The following is a 26,203-nucleotide window of genomic DNA, read 5'->3' as shown; positions in this document are numbered from 1 at the left end:
AAAGATGTCTGGCCTAACACTGCTTAACTCCTCCTAGCCATCATTGAAATCTCCCTAGAAAATTCATTCTAGTTGTTCACCAGAATCTGCTCAATTCCTTTCAGTGACTCTTCCATAGCCCAATAAGCACCAAGTTGCAATTTCAGAAGCTGCCACATAGCATTAGTGAGAGGATTAATTCACCTACCATATCTCCACATGGACCTCTAACACATTGCGACATCAATGAATGCGCAATGGGGACTACAACATAGACTATCATGCAATTCTCGCTAGCGATGCAAATACACCTCCATGTGGACTTTGACACAGATGCCACGTAAGTAATAGGTGAGCACATAGTCAACAATACATCAGTGGCTATATAGACCACACATTTTCATCGCACATCATCAATACAATCCGTACTATGCTGATGTTAGCATGACATCAATAGAGGGGCCCAAGTTTTCTGATGTCAATGGTTCAGTGTCATAAATTTGATGGCCATATGACCATCATTTGCAAGCAAGTTTCAACTATTGTGATGGTTGTTTGACCATCAAATTTACCCTCATTTGTTTCTGATCAAACCCCTCTATAGATTCATTTTTTATTTGACAATCTGACTTTGGGAGGCCATAACTTAGTCATTTGGACTCCAAATCAAGTACTTTTTTTAAATTTTGGCTAAAATTTCCTAAAATCCTCACTTTTGTAGTTTTTTTCTAGATTTGGTGCATAGATTTATCAAAAATTGCATCTTTTGGAAACTATATCTGTCCAATCCTACATTTTGTAATCTCTATATGGACTCATATGAACTCGAAAATAGGTTCCATTTTTTTTGAAAGTGTGTTATTTTTATTCTACTTTCCATATCTATAATTATATTATAGGATTGTGTGGACAAAAGTGTCAACTTCAGAAATAGGTCCTTTCTTTTCTTTGTATTGCTTCAAAATAGTTATACATCGTAAAATTCCAGATTTGTGCTCTACAAGGATGCCGTAAAAAGGAAAAATAAGAAGTCCACTAAGGCCAAAAGTGGTAACTGGCCATTGTAAATGCACTAGATATAAAGTGACAAAAGCATCTTTTTTTATTTGTGGGGAGGGGTTTCTTGATTGAGTGAAAAGGGGGGGGGGTGTTTCTTGGTGTTATGTTCCTCTTTTCCTACTCTTATCTTTCATTTCTTGCATCATGGGAAATTTTATGTTTCCAAAATTAACACCACATAACTACGCTACATGGGTCAGTGCAAGAAGTTGGGTCTCACTTTTGGCCAAAAAGTGGAAGTGTTTTTCCTTTTTTTGAAATTTTTTGTCAATTGATGCCAAAATTTGAGGTATTTAAAAATTGAATATAAAAAAACTCCAAAAATAAAATTATTAGTGTTTGTAATCTAGTTTTTGAATATGTAATTTATTTGTATATGCATATGATAGATTATTTTTTTGATATGGATCTTTAAAAACCACTTTTTCAAAATGCTTGTTTTAGGACCATACCACGCTCTTGTACAGACACCATAATTTGACACAAATAAATGAATTTTCATAAATCTTTTTAAGGCAGTTACCTAATACACCTAAGATTGATGACAATGTTTTTCCTTAATTTTTTATTGAATAATTTTATTTTTATTAATTATTAATTGGCTATAAAGGTAAATTTTAAAACCTCTTGTGTACGGACCACATAATTTGATCAAAATCTCACTTTTTAAAATTTTTTTTTTAAAACATCAAAATAATTGTATGTAGGTTGATGATATATAAATTAATTTAAGAAAAATTATAAAATAAAAAAATTATTAAAGTTTTAGTGAATGTCACTTTTCAACATTTAGGAGATAGTTTTGACTAATAAATAATGGAAAAATAGAAAATAAACTAATAACACTATAAAATTTACATTTTTGAAATCAAAACAGTAAGACTTATAATGGGTTTTTGTCTCATCAAAAAATTCAATGGGAATGACTATAAAAAAATTACGACAATACCAGAAATTGTCGATTAAATGCCTTAGAAAAAAAAAAGGATCATAAAGGCATGGCTTGGTGCAACCAAGCCTATGTCATGCCTTTCTCCAAGGCAAGACCCCATGCAAAAGTCGGGAGCCATACCAAATTCCCACTCATGTCTCAAGAATTGGGCACCCGATTTGTAATTCAAAAATTAGATGCCCAATTGCTTTAAACCATTGTACCTGACTATTTAAAAATTGGGTACCTGATTTATAAGTGGGTACCTATTTCTAATGTACCCGTTGGGCCCCAAAAGCTACCCGACCAACCAAATTTCAATAATTGAAATGATTGAATAACAGTTTCAATCTGCAATAGTGAATTATGTCATGCTTATTATGTTTTCTTGTCCTCTTATACAATTTGCAAGCTAGTGATTCAAATTCAAAATTGGTGCAAACATGGGATCAAAATAACAAAGAAAGAAGAAAGAAAAAGTTTTGACAGATGAGGAGATTGCAGCAAATAAAGAGAATGAAGCACAATGTCAATGAGAGAGAAAATAGAGAATTAGAGACTTGAAAAATGTTTCAAAGGAGAAAGACATTGAGGATACCACGATGGATGAAGAGGTCAGAGAAGAGAACCCTATACAAGAAAATTCAAGTGCACATTGTAATCATGCATTCAATACAGGTGTGTCTCCAAACCCTCAAATTTTCTCTTGTCATGAAATTGGTGATTTTTTAGAAGTAGGTTACAATTTAAACAATTTAGATTTTCTTCATGAGAAGAAATTGTCAAATGATCATGCAGAAAACACTCCAATTGAAATGCCTGCCCCGGAAGAAATACCAAGAAAATTCAAAAATGATATTCAAATCCCAAATAAAAGTGAAAATAGTAAAGTGTCTGAAAATAAAAATTGCATGAATGTAGACATAGAAACACCAACTACTGAACAAACATGTCAGGATGATAGTAAAGTGTCTGAACATAATTTTCATATTCCTAATGATGTGTTAGATAATCTTGAGGGATTGGTTTCATGGAGACAAATTAGGACACATGCTAATAGATTGTATAGGCATCTTTTTTATAATAAAAAATTTGGGTTTCAATGTCAGCTAATGTTGCAACTAATTAAAATGTCTAAAATGTGAAAAGTAATGAGAAGGTTGGGAATGTATGCAAAACCCAAGAATAAAAATGAGTGTTTAAAACAAGTTTTATCCACTATTGCTAGTGACTTTGATGTTATCGAAAAGAGAAGTCGGTCTATAGATAAGAATGCAGCACAGCGAGCAATAACAACAGCTTTAGTTAACAAATCAACATCTGACAAAAGATTGATTAGCAACATAAGTGGATATCTTAATGTGAATCGTAAGACATTAGAAAGAGTTGTAAAGAGAAGGGTTAACTTTGAATGTGATCGAGCAAATATTTTATGGACTTCTACTGGTAGACTCTCGAGATCTGATATGAAACTTACTAGTGAAGTCAAAATTTTGATTGAAATCTTTTGGCATGATAATACAAGAGTATCACCTAATTCAAGAGATGTTCTTAAATTGAGAATTGGGTCAAAAATACGTGATCCACATCCTAAACACCTTTTGGACATGACTCAAACTGAATTGTTTAAAAAATTTGTAGATGGTAAGGTATTAAATATTACCATTAGTCAAAGATCTTTTGAAAAGTGTAAACCATGGTATGTAAGGATTAACAAGGAAAGAATCACATGTTGTTGTAAAACTCATATTCAATTTCATTACCATTATGATGTATTTCGATCTATACATGGTACTATGCATAGTAAAGAAATGTTGCAAGAATGTGGTATAAAAATACCACCTCAAACTATAAAAGATTTCATATTAGGTTTGTTTTGTAAGCCACCTAATGATCAATACTTTCTTTTCAATGCATGTCTTTCTAGTGCATGTGATATGTGTGAAAATATTTCTTTGTTAGATGAATGTTTGCATGAAAATGTTTTGACTACTTTTGGACAGCAATTAGTTGAGGTAAAAAGATTAAAAACTATTGAATATCCATTGAAGGATGGGAAGATTGGAAGAAGGTGTGATCTAGTTATATATAAAGTTAGTTGTCATGCATTTATGGATGAGTTTAAGAGTGTGATCATACCAAAATATGTTAAACACTCTCAATATTCTAGATGGCTTGATGGACAATTTTGCATATTTAAGAATACATTTCCAATTGGTACTATACTTTCAGTTGTTGACTTTGCAAAGAACTACACGCTTGCACCACAAGAAGAGGTACAACCACAATATTACAATTCACTGCAAGTAACAATTTATGTTCATATAGTTTATAGGCATGCACCTGATAGTACAGAGGAGGATCGAAAAATATTGAGAGAGTACCATTTTTATTTAAGTGATAATAAACTCCATTCATCTGAGTTTGTCCAATATTGTTTCAAGATTTTTTATGATAATTTAAAAGAGAGACAAATTCAAATGACACAACATTGGATATGGTCAGATAATTGTACAGAAAAATTCAAGAATGCTAGAATGTTCTATTGGTTGAGTAGGACACATAGGCAAACTAACATCCAACATGTGTGGATTTTTTTTGAGGCTGGACATGGTAAAGGAGAACATGATGGTTCTGGTGCATTCGTGAATAGAGCCCTTAGTAGAGAGCAATTAAAATTTGTGGAAAAAGATATATTCAAAAATGCACATGAGATTATTGAATGGTGTAACAAATATTTATACACAAGATCAAGTCAGAACTCTATAATCAAATGTTTCTTCTACCTAGTTGAAGAAAATAATATCCCTTCAAGATATGATTGTGATACAATTAGTCGGTCAGCTAAATGACATTCATTTAGGAGTTCGGATTCTAACACTTGGACTATATGGACTAGGGAGCTTGCTTTTTTTTGTCAATTTTGTCTTGCAGGTGAATGGGAAGAATGTGAGAATACATAATGGGTTAAAGATTGGCAAAAAAGATCATTAGCACCTACTGACATGCATTTTGAAGATGATATAGTAAATGAAGGCCAGAATGTTACTTTTGCATCAGAAGACTATGATCTTATTTTAGACCTCATAGAACCTGGTATGCACGATTTAATTAGATTTTTTTGTGATAGCATGCTTTAATTTATATAATTTTCGTATGTACGCTCATGTGATTAAAGTGTTTCTATACTTTATCTTACCTTGTAGGACATGTTTATGTTGTTATTCCACTTAGTGATAATGATGAACAGACTAGGTATTGGCTAGATAGGTGTGTGGAACCTAAGAAAAAATTGACATGTCATCAAGTAGACGATGATTGTTTTGAGTATCCAATCAGGTCTGTCATTGTAGCTGGAACCTGGCTACATAGATACCTAACAAGAAGAAATGGTTTGCCAGCATTTGAAGACTACCAAACCGAAAAGAAGATTTTACACTATTCTCATTTGGTTGTGGCAGCAAATATCAAATTAGAAAGATACAAAGGGAGACCCACCAATAAGGTACTATGGAAAATTTCAATGGATGAGCATGAGACAATCATAGATGCATTGCAAAAAAGAGAGGATGTAGATGGTATAGTGGGATGACTACATTTAAATCAAACACATGTAAGTTTTTTCATTGTTGTATTATTTTTATATATATGTACTTATATAATTTAATTACATGTATGTTTGTGTTGTCAATACCAATTCAGAGGACTTATATACCTCCTATTCAGGTCTCAATTACAATTTATGCAAATTTAAATGTTAAAGTGGATCAAACATCAGCATCTTATGCAATTTCACATAGTAAGTACATAAAAATTACACATATATTTACATAGTTTAGATACCTTGAATATTAATTTATGTGTTTATTAACATGTGTGTTTTTGTTTTACATTTTTATTTTATAGGACCTCATTTGAAGAGATGTGTTGAACCATTTTTATGTTTCAAATGAGTTTACTGAACTATAAATATATCATTGACATTGTCTTACATATATTGTGAAAATATGTTGTACAAACTAATTCAAAAATGAGAGTTTACTTCTATTTGAAAGTTAAAGGTATGCACTTGATAAATTATAAATTAATTATCAATTTAAGTAATGACCTCCTATTTTGTTCCATTACTTTTACATTCAAGCATGTTTAAATTAATGTTTGTTTGAAGTTTCAAATTACTATTAATTGTAATATTAAAAACAAGTCACTTGCACATGATAATTTAAAGATCATTACTCATTGTATTGATTATGTCTTACATTACCAAACAACACATTAAGATCACTTATGATACATTGTTAGGTACGTTATCCATACATGTGTTTCTTAAGGGGACATGGGAGTCCTAATAGGTCATTAAGTCTGTTATAGGTTTTATAGGTATTCATAAGTTTACTACCACATAATAGGTCTTATTAGGTGATAATGAGTCTTACATTACCAAACAAGACATTAAGATCACTTATGATACATTGTTAGGTACGTTATCCATACATGTGTGTCTTAAGGGGACATGTGAGTCCTAATAGGTCATTATGTCTGATAGAGGGCCAACACCACCCTTACAAACTCACAACCAAGATCACAAAAATATGGAGACAAGAGATGACAAAAATGCTTCATAAAGCATCCATTAATACTTGAAAATTCACTACAAGAGCTTACACTTGAAGAGCTTCTATTTTTTGAACTTGATTACAAATGATAATAAGCCTTCCTTAAATAGGCACTTCTAACCCAAGATATTACAAACACAACCAATGTGGGATAAAAGGTAAATACAACTATCTTTAAATAAATATTAAATTCCCACCCAAATACAACTAAGCACCCAACAAATACTAAATACATGATTTATCCAAAACCTTCTAGAATTTTCACCTACACACCTCGATTAATGAAATGACAACTATTTTCCTATTTATGCCACCCATGCACCTCGAAAATAGAAATTCCTCTTTTCCCTTTTTTCCTATTTTCTATTTTTAATTATTTCTCCTCTAATTTTCGTCACTTTCTCTCTCCTCCAAATTTATTTATTTATTTTTCAAATTTTTTTTTTCCCCAATAATTTTTCCATGCAAGATGCTCCTGCATCAATGTCTATTATAGGTTATGATAGGTATTCATATGTTTAGTACCACATAATAGGTCTTATTAGGTGATAATGAGTCTTACATTACCAAACAACACATTAAGATCACTTATGATACATTGTTAGGTACATTATCAATACATTTTTTAATCTAGTAGGTCAATTTTATTTGTATGAATCTCAATGCATAAATTTGATGTGATATTTATCCAATAATGCTCTATAGATAGTTAAAATTATTGTCCATCTTGCATATATACTTACAAAATGTGTCATATGTTCATGAGTAAAATATGTCAGAATAAAGAAAATGGTTTGAATATACTTAAAACATGGTGAAACATAATAATATATACTACATACACAAGCATGATAAGAAGTCATAAAAGAATAGTACATGGTCTAACATGCATCATAACATGATCTATGAAGTGAAAAAATACATGGTCTAACATACAGTTTTAACTATCCTAACACAAAGTGTATACATCATAAATAATATACATCATAAAAACACAATCTATAGGTGCCAACAAGACCTAATCTATCTAATCAAATGTCCTCTTTACTCCACGTGAAGAGGACTCAGATGGATCATCATGTGTAATATGAGTCATCTCATCATGTCAGACACCCTGTGAGGTAGATGTATCACCCTATGTAACATGAGGCACATCTCATTATGTACATGCTTAATTGAAATGGGTCTCAAAATCTAGCTTGCAAATAAATTAACTATTCACTACATAATAAAATATATTATACCACATGAGATGGGTTTCCCTCAGTAACAGGAGGAGGGGCACTATCAAAACTACCAAATGCAGTAGTGGTGAGGTTCTGTAATTTACAATGCATACATTTTTTAAATTTGATTTTAGAGCATAATAAACTATACATTATGTACATAAATCACAATATTGACCTCAAATGAAGATGTAGGTACCTCCATCTAGCTAATTCCTATGCTCTCAGCAACACTTGTGGTGATGTAGTCCTAAAATTATGGATAAATAAACATTTAGTCAAAATTAAATATACATGAATAATTACGAAGTACATAATTTGTACACTACATTTTTTATACACTATAAATTTAACATGTATATATAATATATATATATATCATACTTGAGTGGCAGCGAATATCACAGATGTGTCTACAAGTATGCCGGCACGATAATCATAACATGAAGTCAAAAATAGACTATATCGAGGCTTGTATGGATGAGTATGATATGGCTCCTATTTGTGAAATCAGAACACATAAAATATATATACATGTGAGTCAAAACTGTTTAGATTATAAGTTAATAATAATGTACATACATAAAAATGATACAAATTATTTGTCTTCAGTCAAAAGTTCATACTACATGTATTTGAGGCTATGCCTCACTGGTAACTGGAGTAGGACTTGTACTAACATCAATCTGTGTAGATCCAGACAATCCCTACAAAATTAGATAAAGAGAACATATAAGCACATGTTATTAAATTCAAATTTGAATGTACATTTTTATAGTGTAATTCAAAGTGCATACCGTATAATGGATGCCAACATCTATAGGTCTTGAAAAAAGACTATACTGCCTACTAGGAGGAACAGTATCATCCATCCTCTGTTATTTCAAAAGTACAAATTAATATAGTTAATACAATTACACATGTATGTAGAAAGTAAATAATAATGTGTACTTTATATTTATATTGAAATTAAAATTTTACCTGCTGCTATTGACTCTCTCCAAGCTCTCCCTACTACATGAGGTCAACAAATGATGACACATCTATCTCATCACTACCATCACCACGGGTAGCGTATACATCATCATCAAAATCTGCACCCTCACTATAATGGCCATCGTGTGTTACACCAAGATCACTCTAGGGGCCTATGCATATGCCTCCACAGATAGTACAAACATGTCCAAGTGGAGGAGTATGTACCACCTGCGTCTACTGCTGTACTAAATTACCCGAAAGGGCACTCAAATGGGTAAAAGCAAATGAAACTACTTGATGATGAGGAGTAGGTACAAAAGGTGTAGAAAGAGGTACAAGGGGCTCAACTTGCCTATGGTTTCTCATTCTATCACTTAGCTTTGCCCCAGGCCTATCCTAAGGCATCCCTCTACCAACCCCTTGAAATGCTTTCATATCAAAATAGTTGGGTTTCAAACCCAACTCAAACTCAGCCCATAAATTCTTAAGGAAGTACATGGGCACCTCATGGTTAGCATGTGGTGGATGGTCAAATACCATCCACCACCGCTCCCAAAAATGTGATCCTATACGTGGATGTGTACACCACCTAATGGAAATGTGAGGCTTCTTATCACTAATTGCTTCACCCGTCTTAGGGTTTACAAAATAATGTTGAAAATTCCCTTTACCTATATGTAGGTTATAAACCTCTATGTATGATAAGCTGTCAGAGTAGAAGGCATGCATGCTTTCCCTCCACGATCTAAATGAATCACTGTTTGAATCAAAATGATGGATGGAGTCAACCACACCTTGCATGCTATCTGTAAGACATAGTAGGTGAGGGGGGGGGGGGGGGGTGCCTCTCATGTCAGATAGCCTCTATATCATGCATGAGGTCATTGAGGTTATGCCCCATGGTCTCATGGAGCTCATCTACAATGGGTGGTGGAGGTGTGGGTGGAGGTGTAGGTGGAGATGGAGGGGGCAGAGGTGGGGGCATGGGAGGGGGAGGGGGTGGCAGTGGGTCCATCAAACATAATTTGCATTTATGTTTAAACAACATAAAACATAAAACATGAAAAAAATACATCACAACATAAAACATGACAAAATTAATATTTAATAAAATTTAAATCTAAAATTTATCAACTAGATCTATATAAATGTAGATTTCTTTATTAAAATCATATCAATTAAATAAATAAAGTTAAAAACTTAAGTCAAATTAAACATTAAATACCAAATTTTTAAGTCTAATCATAAAATAATAGTCCAAAAAAATATATCTAAGTTAGTTCAAGGTTTCTTTTCTTAAAATAGGAGCCACCAAGCTAATTTTTCTTTCATGTACACTTATTTTGTGACACTGGGGGATTGTATGAACTCATTATGGATTATACATGTTCATCTCAGGATGAAACAAAGTTAAGATTATGACAAGGTTATGGTTTACAATTTTGTTATGTTAATGGTTTTCATGATGGCTAAGCTTATGATTATTATAATGATTATGGTCCTTTAATGTTAGGGAGCTTACCTAAGATTATGGTTTTAGTTAGAATTATATTTAGGTTTCGGATATTTATTATGGCCCTATTGTTTATAGGATATATAATAGATGGCATTAGGACAAGAGTTAAGGTTACAATTATCTAATGAAAGCTTAGAGATAGAATTATGATTTGATTGAAAAATATTTATGATTGTAGTTTGAATCCTAACTATTATCCACTTTTTAATGCAAACTATAAGTGTAGATCATGTCAGGTAATGAACTAATACATGTGAACCCTATCCCTAACCATATAATAATCCTAATTCTAATCATTATCCATAATTCATTACCTTATAAAGCTTTGGCTATCCATTTTATTCCCAAAGTAATCCCTTGGCTATCCACAAAATGTTCCTAATAGATTTATATAGAAAATCAAACTGATTCAAATAAAATGAGTAGGAAGAAGAGAAACTTACAACCAATATGAGGAGAGAATCTTTTAATGTACTTGAATTCTACCAACCAAAGTGAGATAATAGGAGTCCCAGTTCTACTACCCAATAAAAAGAAAAGAGGTCCAATTTGATCATTAAATGACTTGTAACTGCATTCTTGTAGCTTAAAAAGAGTACAAATATTATCAACAAACTATGTATGTTAGATACTTATTAATTATTTGGAGAGTAGATCCTCTAACTTTTAGAGACAACTAGTTATCTCTAAGGAGATAATATAATGAGTCAATGTTCAACAATAAAAAATAAAGAGGATGCAAGAGGACACCCTTTCATAATTGATCTAGAGAGTCCTAAAAATTATGATCTAACCCCATTAATTTTTTTACTAAAACCCTGACACCAATCATAAGAGAGGACACAATTTGACATAATATTGGATGGAGGGCTTGCAACATCATCATAGTGAAACTCCATTCCACCCTAAACCCATACATGAAAATAGGAAACAAATAGGGGAATCTCCAGTCTCCAAAAAAAACTTTTAGGCACTTCCAACCCAAGATAAATAGAAATTAGTCCACCCTAACATAATTATCTAGTTAGGGATTGGGGTTTTAGAGTGCTTCAATACCCTCCTAATTAGATATTACATGATGAATACTCACTTAGGATATAAAGGTTTAGACATCCAGTGGAAAGACAAGTTATTCATTCTTTAGATATATTCTTAGGCATCCAAGGGTGTAGTCTGGGCTCTTACTCACATTGATGTGGACATCTCCACCTCTTGATAATGAGGGAGGGCTACTTAAGTAGATGCCTAATTCATTCAAGTCTCTTTTGATGTTTTTATGATGTATCATTTTGAGACCTTGATATCAATGTTTAATTAGTTTAAGGATTCATGTTCAATTTTGTTTGTACTATTTGATTAGGTTTACATGCTTAGGTTTCAATTAGGACAAGAGTTAATAAATTGAATTAAGTTTTAAAGTGATAAATTTGGTTTTAGATATGGAATTATAGTTAGATATTTTAGATTAAAAACCAACATTAATTCAAAAAAGTTAGATTTGAATTTTGTTTTAAAATTTTCAATATATTATTGAGTTCTAGTTTAGGGTGATTTGGTTTAGTCTTAAGGTCAACATTTAACTTGGTTCAATCTTAGGGTAACAGTTCAATTTGGTTAATGGTTGGGGAAAGGATTTAAGGTTAAATTCAAGGTTTCTACTGTTAAGTTGGGATATATAATTAGGTTTATGATCATGGTTTGATTCAATTTAGTTTATAAGTATAATATTAATTAGTTAAGGGCCAGGGTTACCTTTCAATCTAGTTTGATATATTCAATTTGGTTTAGGGTTAACCCAAGGGTTAGTTTATTTTAGTGTTAAATATTAAGATATAATGCTTTGATATCACTCATTTTTTGACATTTTGATTATATCACCCCTATACATGTTGATAACTTATATGCGATGAAACTTAAAAATATTATTTGATCTCATTACATGTGTCATGGTAATTTTTTTTAGTTTATGTACATGAGATGCTCCTATATATGGTGTTTTTCTTTTCTTATAATATATAGTGTTAAATATATATAAATTTACCTAAGTACCCTTCTTGATTATCTATGATGGGCATGTCATAAATGGAATATCTCTATATGATTCTTTTGATATGATATGCATGGATAATATATATAATGAAAATTTTAAATCTTTCCTATGCAAAAATTGATGTAATTAGATATGTCTACAAATGTTTTTAGATTCGCATGTACATGACATGTAGATGTAGATATGATGCTCCTCTAGGATCATTTATTTTAAATCATAAATAAGGTTATAATTTTAGGGTTTGACATTTATAAAATTAGTACTCAAGGTAAGATGGGAAATTTATTTAATTATTTATATATTACCTGGTTTAGGTTTTAGTAAATTAAGATTAAGGTTAAGATGATAATAAGGGTTATTATCAGAGTTAAATTCAATACAAATTGACATTATAGTTAATCCTAAATGATGCTCAACCAAGGGATCCAAAGAACTAATCAAAAATTTTACTAAGAAAGCAATAACATACATACAATAATTTATATTTATAAAAACCATAAGAGATTGCATTCCTTAATGAGCACATTTACATTTCATTTTTAAATAATTATAAGTACACTAAAAGTAAAATAAATAACACATCCACATGAAAGAATATTAACTACTTCAGTTCAATCCATTTAAATAATTTATATATACATTTGTTCTGAACGCCACTTGAAAAATTAAATCGGAATGCATAATCATCCACTGTACATGTCACATGGTATGAAAGACTGAAAGAATATACATTTATAAAATAGTTTACATCATCCATTTTCGATCCATGAAACAAAGTACAATACAATTTAAGTAAAATCATTTTAAATTCTAGAAGTTTTTTGTTTGGATCCCTTGGTGGGTTGTCATGTGATTAAGTACTCAGTTATATATGTTTAGGGTTTTATTTATATGGTTAGGTCGAGATTATAGTTTTAAAAATGAATTTAGGTTGAGGTTATATTTAAAACAAAGTCGAGTTATATAGTTCTAGGTCGAGGTTATATTTATTTGTAAAATTACATGTTTAAACAATGAATTTACATCTAATCTAATCATTCAACATTGTAATAAATACATAAATTAAATACATTTCAAAACATCTAAAATAATAATTTTTTAAATAAACATTTATGAAACTATATTTTAATTAACAAATACAAAAATTTAAACATCTACTCATTAACAATGTAAATTTACAATTTTACGTATATTAAAAATGAAAAAAATAATAATAAATTAACATACATATTAAATTGAAAATTAAAAAAAATAAAGTAAAATAGTATAAAACATATTAAAATACCTAGTGTATTGAAAACTAGCAGCAGGGGGGTTGTCGATAGGGCTGAAAATTGGGCTCCCGTATGCATCTCTAATCAGGCTCCCATTTTTGAGGTCATGAAAATGACCTCAAAAATGCGAAAAAAGAGTTTAAATGAAGTCTTACAAATCAGGCACCCGATTACTTAAAAATTGGGTACCCAATTTATAAGAAATCGAGTACCCAATTTTTAAAAAGTCAGGCGCCCGATATTTGAGCACCTCGGGAACCCAATCCAATTTTAAATATTGGGTACCCAATTTTTGAAATTTTTCTCAGGTGCCCGAAGCTTAATTTTAGAAATGGGTACCCAATTATTTAAAAATTAGGTACCCATTTTTGAGAAGTACAATTCTGTGGATCTGACTTCCGCAGAATTGTGACCCAACTTCTTGCGGTCACCCACATGGTCCATTAAAATATGGTGTCAATTAATGCATAATGAAGTTTCTCAATATGTAGATGGTATCCTTCCTAAATCAACAGGTGATCAAGTATCTAAAAGTGAAATTAATGCTTGGCAATCTATGGATAGGAAAGCCCTAGGTGATATTATGTTGGGGGTTGAAGACAAAATCCTCTATTAGATAGAGAAGTATAAGACATCCAAGGATGCTTGGGATGCCCTCGAAAACCTATATGGTAAAGTATTTGAGGAGGATGTTTACCAAATTGAAGATAAGCTTGTCTCCTTAGATCCTAAGACATTTGATTCTATACAAGATTTCATCATTAAGGTGAATGAATTAAGAATGAAGCTTGATGATAGTTGTAGTCGTATTAAAGATGATAGGTTAATCTATCTCATTCATAATAAGCTGCCATCTAAGTACTCCACATTTTTTTCTTCTTACAACACCATGAAGGCTACATTAGGGGATGCCTATCAAAAACTCACTTTTGATCATTATGCTCAACTGTTGGATGATGAAGAAAAGAAGTTGAAATCAACAAGGATTCTCTAGTCATCCAAGTCTAAGGCATTGGTTGCCAATAATGAGGGTTCTCAAAATTTAGCTAGTCAAAATTCAAATAAAGGAAAGGGAAAGAAGAAGAAGTGGAAAAATTATACACAAGAGGATATAGAAAAGACAATACCACTATCAAATCTACAAGGAAAGTCTTCCTCGAATCTAAAAAAGAAGTGGGACACTAATAAGGAGAAGAAAAAGTCTGTCTATTTCAAGAAGTTGGGTCATGATGAACATGAGTGTTATCATGAAAAGATTGATGAGTTAACAAACATCATGAAGAAACACAATGTTCCATCACCTAATGTTTATAAGAAGAAAGGATCTTCATCTTCAAATTCAAAGGGCAAAGGGCAAGCACTTATGGCAAACTCAAGTTCTTCAGTAGATTGGATTCTTAACTTAGGTGCCTCATATCATATGGGTTCTTCAAAAGGAGACTTTTCTTCATTGAAGCTATCTAAGGTACCACACATCTTTGTAGGAGATAATACAAAATGGAAGTTGAAGGAAAAGGACTCGTGGAGATCAAAAATGGAGAATTCAAATACGTTGTCTATGTTCCAAACCTTAGCTCTAATATCCTCTCCATTTACCAAATCACTCACCTTGGAGATGACAATAAAGTTGAGTTCCTTCTAGATTTAGTAATGGTGCACACTCTCAAAGATGATACATTGGTTGCAGTGGGGAAAGTTAATCATAACACAAGGTTGTATTCTTTCTCCCACTTTACACCTAAGTCTCCTTCTCATGCCTTGCTGACTCAATCCAACTCACAGATCAAATTATGGCATGAGCGGTATGTACATCTCACCTTTTGCTATCTTGATCAACTTTTCTCAAACAATATGGTCAAAGGTCTACTTACAATCAACTTTTTTGAGGGTCAATGTTCAACATGTTTAGTGGATATGCATCTAGAGGAGAAGCTTACTAAAGGGAAGTCTTCAATAGCACCAATTTTTCTTTAGTTGGTTCACATGGTACTAGCGGGTCCTTTTGTAGTGACATCCATCAGTGAGGGTCACTATATCCTCTCTTTTATTGATTAATTTTTGTGCTACTCCTAGATCTACTTTCTTCATCACAAGAATGAAGTGTTCAAAAATTTTCTAGCCTTCAAGAGTCATGTTGAACAACAATCAAATAAAGCCATCAAAGTTCTTTGGATGGAAAATGAAAGCAGATATGTGAACACAAGACTTAAATACTTTTGCAAAATTAAGGGTATTGATCTTCATAATCCACTAGCATTCAGTCCACACAAGACAAATGTTGCATCACTGATGTTACAAACTCTTAAGTCAATGGAAAGTTACATGATACAAATGAAGTCTCTAAATCCTATACTTGAAATCAAAGCTATAAGTAGTGCCAAGCACATACTTAATAGGTCTCCTCGTAATGCCTTAGATGAAAAGACACCTTTCGAGACATGGTGCACCATAAAACTAGTTGTGAAACACTTAAGAGTCTTTGGTTGTCCAACATCGACAGATATATCTTCTAGGGGATGCAAGGCACCACCACTTAGGCCTTTTGTACTTTCATCAGATATGAAGATGATGTTAAGTCATATAGACTTATGGATCCTAAGACACATGAGATTTTCACAGAGAGGAATGGTCACTTTGAGGGAAGTTCACTTAGCTTATCCTCTAATCCTCTACACACTTCACACATTGTGGAAACTAATGGTGAAACCAGTAATAGTGATTCAACAGATTAAGATATGTGGGATCCTATTGAAAGATATAGAGAAAGGTCATGACATCAGCACATTCCACATGCATATATAGCCACAATGATAAGTCTAGGATAATAGGGTCTTCTAGCTCTAGCATCAGTTGATGACTTCTTGATAGATATTTCAGGTTTATTTATGGAGTCACACATAGCAGATTTGGGAGGTATCATTGATGATACACATCTTCTCTTTGATTATGACAATTCTTCTTCAGTTGTTACGAGGGCTCACTCTGACCTCATGTCCATTCTCTACATGATCAATCTTCATAGGTTGATATGATTATGGATCCTTATGTACAACAATTGTAGGAGGTCTCTCTATCATTCGAGGAGATAGTAGGTTCTTTAGGACTTGTTCTACACCCATCCTTGCTAGATCCGACCATGTTCTTTTTAGTAGCATTGGAATGGATTACAGTTAGTATTGAAATAGGGATATTTGAGTAGGTTTTAGAGGCATCATTGATCATTAGGATTCTTTCTACACCTAGGGGAAGCATCTCATATGTACCTATGATATTGTTTCTTCCAAAGGGGAGTAACATTATTCAACATTCCTAGATCAGCTTCTACATTGGAGTAGTTATCAATGATAACCACTCTTCACTAGGGGAGGGGGACTGCCTTGTCTTCTTTCTTCTTCTCTCTCTTATGGGGGGGAATTTTTCCTCTTATAGGGTTTTGTCCAAGTCTCATAATTCTGTTTTGTATATAATTGATGTATGTCGTAATGGGGGATCTTGATTACTCCATCCAGTTTTTGTGGGAGGGCTTTTCCCACAAGATTTTCCCTACTTCTCCACTTTATGTGAGATTGAATTGCACTAGTTTGTACATGGGTACCTAACATGGCCTAATAGCTATGACCCATCTTGCATTTCATCCTAGCTTTCGTAAGCTTAAGTGCATTCCCCTAAGTTGTACTTAAGAGGGGTGTTGGTTTAAATAAGTGTTTACTTAATATTAAACTTTACATAAGTTTGCTTAGGTCAATAAATTATTTTATTAATTTGCCTTATTTTATTATTTCTTAGGTGAGACACTTAGGAGTTTGGGTACTCTTATGATTTTTCATGTTGACAACACTGGAGTAAGCAACTCTAATTCAGCACATGGTGTCTACAATACTACAGTTTGCATAATTAACTGAGTTGTCATGTAGACAACATAGTTATTTACACTCTTAATTAAGCATATAGCGTCTACAACATTATTTTTCATGCCACATCTTTGTAGGCTTATCCTCTCATCATCGCACTTACTCACGTGCTTAATGGAGGATAACCCACACTTGGTGGACATGTGCTTGGTTGTATGACTTATCATGTTGCTAACCCCTGGGCATTCTAGAAGTATTCCAAAGACCTTTATATATAGGCACTCCTACTATAATTTCACATGGAATTCAACACTATATTGATATTCTGATCATATTCTTTTGGTCTACTATTGTGCTTGTGCTTGACTTCCTTAATGTCAGGTGAATTTTTCCCTAAGGAAAATTCTTAAAGTTTTAAAAGGAGACACAGTGGCCAAAGGCAAAGAAGGTGAATTTTAAGGCTTGCATGATTTGAAAAATTTTATAGGGCTATGGAAAAACCAAGTTGCCTCCTCTGCCTTGATTTTCATGTCTAGCTCAATACAACCTAGGTGAAAAAAAAAATCCTTAAATTTCAACAACATCCAAACTAGACATATTTTAAATGGAAATGTTTGTTTTTGAGTACTCTAAGATCAATGGTGATGTCTATTTTTTCTCAACATGCGTCAAAAATAAGTGACCCCTTAGATCCAATAAAAACTATTGAAAGCTTAGATCTAAAGATCAATGCCAAATATCTCAAGAACATAACAGGGGCATTAAGATCTAGAGATCTTATACCATGTTGAAGTTGATGAAGGATCAACCCCATAGCTCCCAAGGATCACTTGGATATAAACACCTATCACAGAAGGAGAGAACCAAAATCTATGCAGGCTTAAATAGCCAGATCCATAGATGAGACATTCCTGATCAGCAAAAACAGAAATTTCTATAATCAAAAGTGAATCGCCTAATAATTGCAAAGAGAGATTGTCCTTATAAAGGAGATCGAAACCCCGAAAGGGTCTAACCTAGGTTGCATCATAATAATTAATAAAATAATTAATTATTAGATGCCTGAAATTTAGATTAAGCAAACTAAAGTTAATTAGGAAATATCTAATTACTCTAACAATAATGGCATAGAAAATCACATTTTAGGGCTTCAGGAGATCCTCTCTGGAAAACCCACCATGCATGTGAAAGAGCTCCTCATATGGTTTAAAGAACTTCTTGAGACTCATTTTATAAAACACCCTGGCCTACTTGTGTCAAATTTTGCCCTCCATTATTAACTCTCTGACCCTAGTAACAAGCTCCTCTATAATTTCAAATACCATCCCATTAATGTTTACCTTCTTATTAGTCTAGGAGTTGATAAATTGCATGGAGATTTTCTCATCAAGATTTTCCATGCCTTCCATGAATGGCAAAAAACCTCCTTCCCATAGCTAAACCCATCCAACCTCACTTTTTATAATGTAATCCTCATTCTCCACTGGTTCAATGTGGTAATTGGCATCCATTTTTTCACAAAGCTCTACCACAAACTTCATAGAGTTTTTGGGCATCCCCTTATTTCAAACTAAATTTTTGCAACCATGATAGCTTAAGTAATTCACACTTAAGCTAAAAATATGAAGGAAACCAAAACTCGTCATAAGATCACAAGATTTCACAATTTCCAAAATCCTTCTCTTAGTGGCACATGTTATCAGTACCTTTCTTTCTAAAATTAACCATTGCTAGCTGTAGCTGGAGTGAGGTTTGGAGAAAGTGTACTTGCAATCCTTACCTATTATTTTTTCACATTTGATCAAATCCACACCACTCATCCTTTTTGTGAAACAATTATTGCTTGCTATGAGAGGTTCACAAAATAAAATCTTGATGCAATCTTGACAAAAAGTAAGTTTATGATAATAAATTTTTTGTTCTTCTCACCCATGCAGATTCATAAAAATGTGCCACATATTGTAAGGATTCATAAGGGATTTTGAGAAGTATGTTCACTTTCCATGATCACTTGAGTTGATGATGGGGTTTGGTTGAGATCCTCCCATTTATTATTCTCAAAATGTTGTAGCCAAATATCACCAAATCATCAGCCAATCCATTTACTTCATGATAAATGTGCTCCATATGGACCTGTTGACACCCCTCCATAAACATGCAAATTTCTTCTATCATGATTTAATCTTTCAGTTGCATTGACCCTCTTTTTTCGCCCATTTGATAATCAACATTGAATCCCCCTTGATTTCTAATCTACTAATTCCTCTAGCTCTCGTAATTCTCATACCCCAAGGAAAGGCAAAGGCTTCAGCTTCATTGTTTGATTGCCATCCACAGTTCCCCCAACTATAGTATAGGTGACCACAAGCTTCCTAGTACTATTCTAGAAGACACCTCTGGCCGCAATGCTCCTAGCCATGCCCGATCCATCAAAATTAAATTTTATCCATTCTTTAGGAAGGGGGTGCCATGTCATTCTATGCCTAGAAGTATCTTTGGAGTTATCAAAATTTGTCACCATCGGACCTAAGTACCAGTTGGACACCCACATCATATATTGTCTTCCTGGAGGGGGGGGGAGCATTCATCGCTAGATCCCACTACATTCCTTTAAGAGTCTTATAACTTGCTAAATCACTACTAAAATAGGAGTGGATTTGTATTGAAAGATTATTTTATTTGTAGATCCTTCCAAATTTTCCATTAGACATAGGAGTGAATTATTCTCCATACCATTTTCAGAAATGGGTAATTAGAGGGCTTGTCACAATGAACTAAAATATGTAAGTTGTCATTAACACACCACTAGACCTCCCATAATGCAAGGACCCCATTCTAGACTTGCAATACAAAAGGGAAAAAAAATGAATAGGTGTGGGATAGATTCCACTTCTTTGTAGCGTAACACATAGTAGTTAGCTAACTGACATCCTCTCTTTTGAAGATTATCAATGATGTGAATTGTCTCATGTAAGGCCATCCATTAGAAGAATTTATCTTTGGTAGGATCCATGGGTGCCATACATTCCTCCAATCCCCTTGGAAACATCCTCCCTAGGACAACAAAGATAAAAAGATTGTATAGTGAAGTCTCCAAAGGAGGCAAGTCTCCAAAAAAAAGAGTCACCAACTAGGGTGGAAGGGATTCGATAACTCTAGAGTAGTTTTTGGAGTTCTAGAATGAGCCCCATCCTAGAATACTCCTGATAATAAACTATTTTCCTTTATTTTTCTGAGGTTATATAGCTTTAAATCAGAGTAGCATTATGTCTAGTACAAGCCTCTCTCAAGGGTTCGAACCTGGTGTACATGAGGGGGTCATCTTGTATCCGTTGGTCTTCCCAGAATTTGATATTGTTATCTTCCCCAATCATCTAGTGGGTACCCCTCTTCATAATTTTCTTGGTATGCACCACATTGTTCCAAATTTTTGAAGCCTAGCAGAGAGCATGGGTCCAAAGGTAATGCTAGAATGAGTCACGTCCAAGATACTTGGAATTCAAAATATTACACCAATTACCCAATGATTTCATCAATTTCCAACCAACCTTAGTCAGGAGGGCCTTATTCATATGCCCTATCCTTTTGATATTCAATCCTCCAAGGGCTTTGGGTTGGCAATCTTTTCACTAGCTCACCGGACTCACTTTGATCTTCTCTTCCAATCTAACCCAAAATAGATTTCTTTGGATTTTTTCAAGAATAACCATATATCTTCTTGGGAATTTAAAAATAGAGAGGAAATACATTGAAATTCCCTACAAAGATGCTGAGAGAAGCTAGAGTTTTCTCACACTACTGAGGATATTTCCTTTCCAACCCACAAGCTTTCTCTGGAAGCATTCAACTAGCCCATTCGAGTATTGAGTGGAGATTTCCTTAATAGTAAGTGGGAGGCCAAGATAGGTATCTAGAAGACTTTCCTCGTGATATTCTAGGATTCTATTCACGTTTTCTCTCAAGCAAATCTCCATGTTGAAAAAATACACTTTTCTTTTCCAATAATTTATGCATTCTCTTGAGACTATCTCATACTGATGCAAAATTTCTTTCCACTATCTAGCTTCATGGGTTGAAGATATGTCAAATAAGAAGGTGTCATCAAATTTTTTTTAGATAACCTATGGTGGGTAGAAGGATGTAGGTTTAGTGTATTTTATTTTGCTAGAATTTGTTAGGGCCACTAAATTTTTTCTCAGCACCTCCACCACAATGATGAATAGGTAAGGTGATAGGTCATCACTTTTTTGTAAACCTTGAAAGGAAGAAAAAGATCTACCTAGGGCCCCATTAATAGGAACCAAAAATGTTGTAGTATTCACAATTACCCTAATAATCCTAATAGAGATCTCATTAAATCCTTACTTGGTTAGAATATTAAAAAGAAATTCCGTCTTGACCTTATCACAAGCCTTGTGTATATCAAGTTTAAGGGCCATACCTAGATTCATGCTCCTCTTCATAGAGTGAATTACCTAATGTGTGGTTATGACTACATCCAGAATCTATCAACCCAGAATTAAAACCATTCTAGTTTGAGCCCATAAATGTATCAAGTAGGGGCTTGATGCAGTTAACCATAATCTTGACAAGGACTTTATATATCATGTTGTAGAGACCTATGGGTCTAAATTCTTCAAGACATCTTGGGTCGTCCATCTAAGCTATCAATACTATGAATATTTGGTTAAGTTCCTTCAAAAAAATTCTAGTTCAAATGAAGTCATTCATAGTGTGAACTATGTCGTACATAATGATATCCTAGAACTCTTGAAAAAGAGCCAGGGGAGACCCATCAAGTCCTTGGGCTTTGCACTAGTTCATACTAACCATTATCTTTCTCACTTCCTTCTCCTAGACCTTACGAGTCATGGCCTCACTCATTTTTTAACTCACTACTGGGTTTAGTAACCTTAAAATACTTTCCATTTTGTTGCTACTGACTTGATTAAATTGGGGGTTGTAGAAATCTTGAAAGTAGTTATTGACCCAAGCCTCAATATACTCCACCTCTCTTATTTCTTTATCATTACTATCCATAAGAAGGTTTATGGTGTTCCTCTTTTTTCTTCTTGAGATTGATTTATGGAAAAAGGTCATATTTTTGTCACCCTTGTCCAACTACTGGACCCTAGATCTCTACTTCTAGAAGATTTCCTCCTAATTTAGAAGGATCTTCCACCCATTCTGACAATCCCTCTCCTCTTGTTGATGTTGAGTGGAAACATTACCTTGTGCAGACAAGTTTGAAGAGATTCCAACTTCTTTTTATTAGGCTTATTTTCCTTGGAAATGTTTCCATCCTCTAACCTCTTTGCAAATTCTTTCAAGTTTCCTAGCAATACATAACATAGTCATTCCTTCAATTGGATTATTCCACCACCACATAATACAATCCCTAAATTTTGGATGTTAGTGCCACATGAATTCATACCAGAAGGGCCTTCATTTGTTAGTTTTATTGTGTGTCCATGCAAAATCTAGCATAGAAATGTCCAACATGGTCCTTTGATCTACCTTTAGCAAGGCATGTGGGAGAATGTCCTAGCTGGACAAAATGAGGACCTAATCAAGCCTAACTATGCTCAAAATTTTCCCCATTCTATTTTTAGCCAATGTGAAAGTCGATCCTTGAAGGTTGATATCAATCAAATCATTCCTCCTAGGGAAGCCCTCAAAGTCATGCATGCTCTCAAAAAAATCCTCTAAACCCCACATTTTCTCTTAAGGGTAAAGAGGAGTATTAAGTCTCCCATACACAAAATGTTATCTTGCCTCATTGAATCTGCCACTTTCATTGCCTTGTCCCAATCCAATAACCTACCATATGGGTGTTAGGGCCATAGATGTTAAACAAATTCCAATGACCAACTTGGGAGGTAAATCCCATCACCACAAAATGGGTATTGAGGAGAATCACCCTACCCTCTACCTTGTCCAAGTTCCACAATGTTGCAATAGCACCGAAAGCACCATTTGTACCACTATAAGTAAATTTATCTCTTGGTCAAATGCAGTTAGCCACTCTTGAGAATACCTTCTCCATCATTTTCACTTCCTACAAAAGAATCATGTCTCTATTAAGTTTAATGATCTTTTCTTTAATTCCATACTACTTCCTGGGGCTATTAAGCCCTCTTGCATTCCAAGATTTTATCTCCATCTCTTGTGTGGTTTGATTTCCTTCAAGGTTTTTTGTTTCTCCTACACTATTTCCTTTTCTATTTCCTTCTGACACATCTTCCTTTTTGGAGGTCTCCCCACCCTCACTGTTGACCTGATGTTAGTCTCATTTCCACCTCTAGGCTTCCTCTTAGGGATAGTACATTCAAATTCATTATTTAGGTAGTCAAGGTTTGCAACCATAGAGGGAGGGGAATGTATTTCAACAATAACTAGGAGTGAGACCACCAAGGTTCCATTTGTGAGTGGTGATTCATTCCTATTGCTCAGGGATATGTTGTCTAAATCATTTTGATCTTGTCCTCCTTTAAGAGGTTTAGTTGTCCATCCCAAGGTTGGGCAAGTTGCATGGAATGAACTTCAACAATCTCCTCCTCCTCATGCTCCATCATTTTCTTTTTTTAGGTTGACAACAAATGATCTCCTCTACTTGCTCATCAACATCCTCCCCCACAAGGGTCCTCACCCTTCCCCTTTCCTTACTTCGAGCTTCCTTCAATTCCTAGAGTTCCTTAATGCTTTTGACCATCAATCTTATTAGTTTTGTGATCCCCTATGGTTTGGTCTATTTAGTCATTTCTATAGTGTTTGAACTTTCAACCACCACTACAATAGGTGAGGATACTTTATCCTTGAGTTTATCACTCCTTTTACATTCCACAATAAAAGTTTCAAACATGTTGCAACATTGGTAGAAGGGTGCAACATTCTCGCAAATTATCAAGTGCAACCAAGTACCCCATTTTGATCTCAAATCCACCATGGTTGACAATGGTTTTTTCATACCACATTCACAGAAAACCTAGAAAAGCCTAGTTTAACCTTGGAGCTAGTCATTATATCCACTTTGATGGAATGTCCAAAAGAGTTTCCAATCCATCTAAACACTCACTCATCCCATAACTCTAAGGGGAGTCTGGGTAATCTTATCCAAACTGATAGATTTATAGAGGTCAAGCTTAGGGCTAAAACCTAATTTCCATCTTGGAACCTTCCATAGGTGTTTACCAAAGTACCAAGAACCCACCATGATTGACTCAAAGTCCATTCCAATGGTAAAACTAAATAGGAAGAGGGAGCTTTCCATCATGGAAATAGTCACTGATCGAGAGAGTTTCCACCTTTTTCTCACCATCTCCATGGTAGGTCAAAATGAGAAAAACTGTCCAATAGGACACAAGGATAGTCCTGTGGAAATTGAATCAACCATAGAGTTTGGGAGAGAGATCTATGGTCCTATATCCACTTAGGAAAATGTGTGTTCCTCTCCAAAGTCCACAATGATCTTGGGTCCAACAACAACCTTTATCTAGTTTGACCTTGGGATCTCAATATTGTCCACAACAATTGTGGGACCCTCCAAAGAGTGGGGGCCCAAATAGGTGTAATTGTTAGGAACATCACATGGTTCCATCAGGTCAAAATTCACCATAGCAAGAACCTTTTGGGCATTCTAGGATTTAGCAAAAAGGACTAGTTTGAGATCCAGACACACATGAACCAACTCTAATAGAGGAGGAAATGGTGGGGTGAACCATCTAAAGGTGAGTGTGAAAGAATCCCCACTATTTCACCAAGAGCTTCTTGCATGTAGTGCTTACAACTAAGAGTTAAATATTTTATACTACATTTTTCATTAATTTACAAGAATAAAATATTGGGAATTAGTATAATGAATATACTATTATTTCTATTTGGAAACATTAAATTTTAAAAATTTATATCAAAATTAAATCATTATTTTTTATTACATTTGTTCACATAGGTGATATCTATAAAGATACTATCTCTCTAGAGATAATATTTAAGTCTTTACAATTAAAGAACTATTGTCTTTGGATAAAGACACAAGTGAAATTGTCTCTACATAACAATAAATACATTTATTTTATATTGTATTTAAGAGATAATAAATAAAGATGATAATTATAGGTTTTATATTGTCTTCAAGAAATAATAATTAAAGACAATATTTACAACAATAAACAAGTTTTATTTCATCTCAAAATAAAAAAAATTTACTCAACATTCTCTCTATAATTGTCTATAACCCCACCCCTATATAATAGTGCTAATAATATTAAATTCATTGACCCCACAATTTGTTGCAGAACTAGAATAGAAGTTTTGATGTTGGCAGCTTTATTGAATATCGAAGAGATGAGAAAAAAAAAAATCCTCTTGTTGCCTCCAAAGGAGGGATTTGATATTCATGTCTTTCTAGATATATCCAATTGTCTTTGGTATTCCCCAAGTGAAGAAGGCTTCGATGTAAGCAACTTCTTTTGAGTGAAAATAAACATTATATTTTTATTTTAGAATGTTTGTGTTTGTGTTTTAGGAAATATCAAATTGGGAGCCTGACAGGTCTTCCTCCATTCATAAATTATTACCATTCAGCCATGATTTGCAAGCATTGCCTCATCCAAGCAGTAGTTATATGATCCCTTGTTTTTAGTGTTTTTGTGTTTTGAATGTCCTTTCATTCATTCTATCAGAGATAAATCTTGAACATGGTCAACATCCATACTTTTTACGTG

Source organism: Cupressus sempervirens, chromosome 7 (assembly GCF_028749045.1).
Source record: "Cupressus sempervirens isolate cs-2001-9-10 chromosome 7, ASM2874904v1, whole genome shotgun sequence".
Classification (NCBI taxonomy): Eukaryota; Viridiplantae; Streptophyta; class Pinopsida; order Cupressales; family Cupressaceae; genus Cupressus; species Cupressus sempervirens.
This window is presented reverse-complemented; position numbering follows the sequence as displayed.